This window comes from Pelobates fuscus, chromosome 9 (assembly GCF_036172605.1).
Source record: "Pelobates fuscus isolate aPelFus1 chromosome 9, aPelFus1.pri, whole genome shotgun sequence".
Classification (NCBI taxonomy): domain Eukaryota; kingdom Metazoa; phylum Chordata; class Amphibia; order Anura; family Pelobatidae; genus Pelobates; species Pelobates fuscus.
Window position 1 is genome coordinate 13023230 of NC_086325.1, and position 7909 is coordinate 13031138.

Here is a 7909-nt window from a genome sequence, read left to right on the forward strand (position 1 = left end):
TGCCACCAGATGTTTGTCTCGTGGGGAAAAAACAATCCGATGTGGCAATGAGAGTTGGATTGGTTGTTGTGTGAATTCGATGTGATAGCCAAGAATGGTCTCTAGGACCCAGGCATCTGAGGTTAGGTTGTGCCAGGCCTCCTGAAAATGAAACAATCTGCCCCCCACCTGTGATAAGGAATGGGTGTGTAAAGAGAAGTGACTCACCATAAGGCCGACGGCCATAGGAGGATCCCCTGGTTCCACGTGGGTGCCATGACCTGCCCCTGGTCGGGAAGAACGGTGATTGTGTCCTTGGTTCGGGCGGGTGGAATCGTGTTGTGGCGGAGCCTCGATAGCCCCGGAACGGAGTCCGGGAGGGGCGGCCGGACAGACGGCCCCGCTGTCTGCCGGCCCCACCAAAAATCTTTTGCGAGAACACTCGCTTCATATTATGTTGTGCCTTATCCAGTGCCGTAAACGTGCTGACGTAATTGCCCAGGGTTTTAACAAAATCGTCACCGAATAAGAGACCTTTTGCCTGTGTGCCAGGCTCGGAGATTGCCAGGTGTACTAGCTTTGGCTCAATCTTCATTAATATGGCTTTACGCCGTTCTGTGGCCAACGCGGTGTTGGCATTTCCAATCAGGCATATGCCCCTCTGAATCCATCCTCGGTTGGCCATTAAGTCTATTGGGGTCCCCCCCGTAAGGGCTGCTTCGACCATGTCGAAGATTTTAGTTATAGGCCCGAGTATGTCCAGGGTCTTGTCCTGGCAATGCTTAAGGGAGTAATCCAATCCCTTTTTGGCCCTCCATCCTGACTTACCCAGGAACTGAGCGATCTTGGGATCCACCTGGGGGTCGCGCAGGCCATGTCTGGGACAGTGGGGCGTGGGCATTCCGCTCTCAGTTTGTTCCTTGTGGCCTTGTCGAGGGGTTTCCTCACCCTGGTCGCTATGTAAATAGCCACATGGTTTGTGGGGTACCAGTCCGCTGAGCGCGGATTGTGCAAGGTGTCAGGGTCAAAGAGGGGTTCCCCTTGGGGGTCATCAGTCTCAACAGGGCGCAACCTGTCCGTCTTACTGTTTTTGGAGGCAGCACCTGGTAGATGGTGCGATTTGCAGGTCGCCTTGCGGCCGCTAGGGACCACTGGCTTGCTATCAGAGGATATAGGGGGTGTAGAGCCCGGGTGTTGGCTGGATGCCCTTATAGCGGAGGAGATAGAGTGGGACAGGGTGTCCGACATCACCCCCATGGCGTTATATATGGCCTGTGTCACTGACTTATTCATCGTAGCATCCAGGAGCGCCTGGAACTCCTCTGAGTTTACGTGCTCCTGGGATGCATCCCCAAATCCCCCAGTGGCAGCAGTGTCTGTAGACTGGGCTGCTGTATCACGCTTGCTGGGCTTAGTAGAGGTGGGTGGGGGTGACAGTCAGTTTATCAGCAGGGGACTGCATACTGGTCAGAATGTGTCACAGTAATTTTATACAATAATTCACTAACAGCAGAACTGTCACCAATGGACAGATGCACACTGACACCACTGCAGTGGTTTATGTATTCCAAACTAATTGGCTGAACACTGTATACAAGTATACAGGCAGCTAGGGCAAGGCACAGGCTATTGAGGCACAAATTCGCTAAACGGCACAAATAATATGGTAGCTTACCGAGTGTTCCCTCAGGAATGACTCCTGGGGGGCACCGGTAAGCTGCCTGACAACACCCCTAGCCAATCAGCTCGCGCCCCTCCCTGACAGAGTGGCGCGATCAGCGGGTGAAAAGAGCGGCAAATTTGCCAACCCCAAGATGGCCGCCGCGATGCGCATGCGCGGACGGTCTGAGTGGCGGTCAGAGTAATAGCCGACCGTCTGGCGGCTAAGAGACTCGTTCCGACCCGGGGAGGTGAGGGGGGGCGGGAGGGGGGTGCCTCGGGGTCCCGAGAGTGTCCCCCACTCGGTGGAAAGTGGTGGAAAAAAACGGGTTATAAACAACCCGAAAAGGCAGTGCAGGATGTGGCTTGCCCCAAGGGAGAGGCAAGTACCCTGCACGGAGGACAGATGGAGCAAACACAGAAAAAACACAAGTAATAGACAATCACATTAAAAAGGCAGAATTTAAACATTAAAAGCACAGTAAAAGCACAGTAAATATAACAAGTTTTCAGAGCTGAAAATTATGTGGTACTTAGCTGAGGCAGCAGCAAAGAAAGAGGGAGTAGATTAGGTCACATGAGGGGACATAGTACAAGGACTGATCCTATTGGTTAATAGATATGGAATGTTACATGGTTAACCCTTAGGGGTATTTGTGTTTTTTGTTATTGCTATATTAAAAATATCAATATCCTTTCTTTGCTGCTGAGGAATAAAGAAAGAGATAAAGCCTAATATGAGCCTCCGTGTCCTTTAATAAAATCCCCTTTCCCATAGACCAGCAGCTACTGCAATCACCAATCTCCCGAACTGTAAACTGCATGAATCTTCCAACTCCCGAACTGGAAATACACGAACACTGGAATAGATGAACAGGAAAAGCAAACAATCCGCTTACACTCCTGGCAATCAGCATACAATCCAATTGCCCCAAAAATGAGACGACACTTCGGTTTGAGGGTTAAGCAGAATCTGTTTAATGAGGGCTACCTGCCCAGTATTTATGCAGGTCTCTAGGGGACCAAATGGGAGACTGTAACAACATACAGACATGTATCATTTTAGGACATACAGCCACAATATTTTCCCACAATGCATCCTGGCTTCCTCCCCTCTGCCCTGGAGATAATTGAGAAGTAATTCAATTATCTCCCAGGACAGAGGCAAGACTCCATTATGCACATGGAGAACACAGATACAATATTATGTTAAAATACACAAAGTTACTTTTTGCACATAAAACACAGACATGTAACATATCCCCAGATAGCTCAGGTCTGAGTGCACATTATTAGGTGAATGGCACTCAGACCACACGAATACAGTTTAATTGCCATGGAGCCAAAGTCTTTAATTAGGGGGCGGGGCCGGGCCGCCGAGCTGAGCGGCAGCCATCAGAGCTAGCTCCGGCAATGGGCCGCATGAATATAAAGTAATAATGCTTTAAAAGCCCACCTGGACCCGAGACAGACATGGGCATTGAGTGAGAGGTGGAACGGGAGCACACCGCATGAGCCTCAGCTGGATCACGACCGAGTTATCCGCATGACTTGCAAGACGAGCCCACGGGGCATACGCACATGTGGAGATGACAGGAGGTGAGAGACAGCATGACAGAGGGAGAGAGGAGGACCCGGCCCCGCTCCCCCCCCCTCGGGCCGGCGGGGGTGATCCCGGCCCACAAGTTGAATCTCCGGAGCCTGGAGGTGAAGGGCCCATATAATGAGGAATCCTTCCTCATGAAGGGCCAAGATGGCCGCCGAATGTGCCAGATGCAGGGAGTTACGCGGGGTCGCCTGGGCCTTCGGTGTGGCGGATCCCGTGGATGGACCCCTCCAGGCGGCAGAACGGTCGGCGCGGAGCCGGCCCTTACCCCAGGATTTGGTGGTGGTCCAGGGAAGGATGCCCCTGACTTTGTGAGCCCTGTGTCGTTGGGGTGAGCTGGACCCCCGGCGGACCGGTGACCGGGGAGGCGAGCGCTGGCGACATGCATGAGACCGGAGAAGGGTGAGGCACCATGGGGCTGGAGCTCCGACGGGGTACTGCAGGAGTTGGGGAGGTGCAGGGGATAAGGGGCCGAGGACTTTTCAGGGGTGGGAGTCTGCCGGACCGCCGACATCCCTGAGTGCCCACAGCACCGCAGTGTTCCCGGTTGCACGGCCGGAGCAGGCCTGGAGGGGAAAAGAGTGGGACAGATGCACCGGAGGTGCTAGAGAGACCTTGCAATGACCGACTGACTGGACACATAGAAGCACACTTGGCATAAGCAAACCAGAGGCCACGGTAGGGAGCAGCCTGCACAATTACACCTTATCTTGCCAGGCACTGCTATGCCACCTCCAGCGGAGAGACTTAATTATTATTACTAACCTCGTCTGAGCACTGTCCCAAGCAAAGAATAAATAAAACAACGAAGGACAGATAAGGATAAAGGGACTGTTTCATGATAATGGGATTGAGAAGCCGTTCTTCATGCAATTTTAGTTTTTCCTTGCTTTGATTAGTTGATCCTTATTAAGTTAGCTTGAAAAGCTACAGGAATTAATAGTTTATGCTATAATACCATAGGGATTAATGATTACATCGTTATATTAAGTTTGCTCTATATGGGCTAAACATGCCACTTCTTTTTAAACGTGGAAGCCCTTGTGCAATAGATATATATAATTTGTTTGCTTACCTATGCTCATCTTTTTGAAAATCCTGCATATGAAGGATTCTTTATTTATTATTATTATTATTATTATTATTATTTTTTTTTTTAATCAAGCGCACTTCCAGGCACTATTTGAAATTAAATAACGGTTGAGTCTCTTTTCTGAACTGTCCATACTGGTAATAACACACAATATACAGTGTACAATGTCCTATTTGGTTATAAATAAGCAGGGTAGATGTAATGTTTTAATACTGCACAAATACTGCATTATACGTTCCAAAGTCTCAGTACTCACGCATCCTACCTAACATAAAACACAGACACAAGCCAGCGACCACAAAACTTTTGCATACAGCCTGCTGACACAGACCAAAGGCATACACCAACGGCCATGGGATAATGGCTCGAACAGCTAACACAAGGCACCCTCGTATCCAGCACACACGCAGCACTCGCACGCACCAGTCAACAGACAACATATGCTTAGGGTTAGACAGGAATATGGCTCAGATGACTAAACAGCTTGCATAGTGCGTTAATAAGCCTGATGAATATGCCCTTGATATACCTAATCTAAATTTAGATTTTTTAAAGTTTATGTACACTTAATTTACTTAAATGCATGTTTATTTGACTAAGCATGGGACAACCCATGCGGAAAGCGCCATCGCACACATGGTTAGACATGGGTATGGCTCGGACGACTAAACAGCCTGCATAATGCGTTAATATGCCGATGGAATGCCCTTGATGTCTTAAATCTCGCAAATTTATGTATAACCAGTTTACTATACTACTCGTTTGTTCTGACTTATAAGCCTCTGCGCAGGCACCCTTATGTTACTTTTACCGATCCATAACATGCCTGCCCACGCTCTAGTGCGGCTTTAATAAACATATTTAAAACAAAGTCTTTAATTACACGAATAGGCTCCATGGCATAGCTATCTGGGTTAAAACATTCACATAAAATAAACTACCGAAGTTCCAGGTGTTTTGGCTAAATTGTCCCGAATAGGAACCAGGGGGCTGGAGGCTCAGCGGTGCCTGCACGTAAAAGTGTCCGCTTTTAGTGCATGAAAGCCGGGCAGAAAAGCGTTGGCTGCCCGGGGAGCTCCAAAACACCGCTATCGTGTGGCGGCTAGGTGTAACCGCGACCACCCAGTAACAGTCAATTAAGCTGTGGTTAACCGCAGCTACTGGGTGGTCAATTGCCGGCACACGCTCGTTAAGCCACGGTTAACCGCGGCTTCAGGGAGGTAGATGGAGGGCATACGCCAGCTTCTGGGTGGCCAATTAACGTCGCCGGCCGGCTTCCCACGGTTCTGGGGAGGCGGATAAAAGGTACGATATAACCCACGTACGATATAACCCACGTACGATATAACCCACGTACGATATAACCCACGTACGATATAACCACGTATTCTATAACGATATAACCCACCTATTCTATAACCCACGTACGATATAACCCACGTATTCTATAACCCACGTACGATATAACCCACGTATTCTATAACCACGTATTCTATAACGATATAACCCACGTATTCTATAACCCACGTACGATATAACCCACGTATTCTATAACCCACGTACGATATAACCCACGTATTCTATAACCCACGTATTCTATAACCACGTATTCTATAACGATATAACCCACGTATTCTATAACCCACGTATTCTATAACCCACGTATTCTATAACCCACGTACGATATAACCCACGTACGATATAACCCCCGTATTCTATAACCCATGTAGTCTATAACCCACGTATTCTATAACCCACGTATTCTATAACCCACGTATTCTATAACCCACGTACGATATAACCCACGTATTCTATAACCCATGTACGATATAACCCACGTATTCTATAACCCACGTACAATATAACCCACGTATTCTATAACCCACGTACGGTATAACCACGTACGATATAACCCACGTATTCTATAACCCACGTACGATATAACCCACTTATTCTATAACCCACGCACGATATAACCCACGTATTCTATAACGATATAACCCACGTATTCTATAACCCACGTACGATATAACCACGTACGATATAACCCACGTATTCTATAACCCACGTACGATATAATCCACGTATTCTATAACCCACGTACGATATAATCCACGTATTCTATAACAATGTAACCATGTATGATATAACCACGTATTCTATAACAATATGACCCACGTATTCTATAACCCACGTATTCTATAACCCACGTATTCTATAACCCACGTATTCTATAACCCACGTACGATATAACCCACGTATTCTATAACCCACGTACGATATAACCACGTACGATATAACCCACGTATTCTATAACCCACGTACGAAATAACCACGTATTCTATAACAATATAACCACGTACGATATAACCCACGTATTCTATAACCCACGTACGATATAACCCACGTATTCTATAACAATATAACCACGTACGATATAACCCACGTATTCTATAACCCACATACGATATAACCCACGTATTCTATAACAATATAACCACGTATGATATAACCCACGTATTCTATAACCCACGTACAATATAACCCACGTACGATATAACCCACGTATTCTATAACAATATAACCACGTATGATATAACCCACGTACGATATAACCCACGTACGATATAACCCACGTATGATATAACCCACGTACGATATACCCCACGTATTCTATAACAATATAACCACGTATGATATAACCCACGGACGATATAACCCACGGACGATATAACCCACGGACGATATAACCCACGTACGATATAACCCACGTACGATATAACCCACGTACGATATAACCCACGTATTCTACAGGGAGTGCAGAATTATTAGGCAAGTTGTATTTTTGAGGATTAAATTTATTATTGAACAACAACCATGTTCTCAATGAACCCAAAAAACTCATTAATATCAAAGCTGAATATTTTTGGAAGTAGTTTTTAGTTTGTTTTTAGTTTTAGCTATTTTAGGGGGATATCTGTGTGTGCAGGTGACTATTACTGTGCATAATTATTAGGCAACTTAACAAAAAACAAATATATACCCATTTCAATTATTTATTTTTTACCAGTGAAACCAATATAACATCTCAACATTCACAAATATACATTTCTGACATTCAAAAACAAAACAAAAACAAATCAGTGACCAATATAGCCACCTTTCTTTGCAAGGACACTCAAAAGCCTGCCATCCATGGATTCTGTCAGTGTTTTGATCTGTTCACCATCAACATTGCGTGCAGAAGCAACCACAGCCTCCCAGACACTGTTCAGAGAGGTGTACTGCTTTCCCTCCTTGTAAATCTCACATTTGATGATGGACCACAGGTTCTCAATGGGGTTCAGATCAGGTGAACAAGGAGGCCATGTCATTAGATTTTCTTCTTTTATACCCTTTCTTGCCAGCCACGCTGTGGAGTACTTGGACGCGTGTGATGGAGCATTGTCCTGCATGAAAATCATGTTTTTCTTGAAGGATGCAGACTTCTTCCTGTACCACTGCTTGAAGAAGGTGTCTTACAGAAACTGGCAGTAGGACTGGGAGTTGAGCTTGACTCCATCCTCAACCCG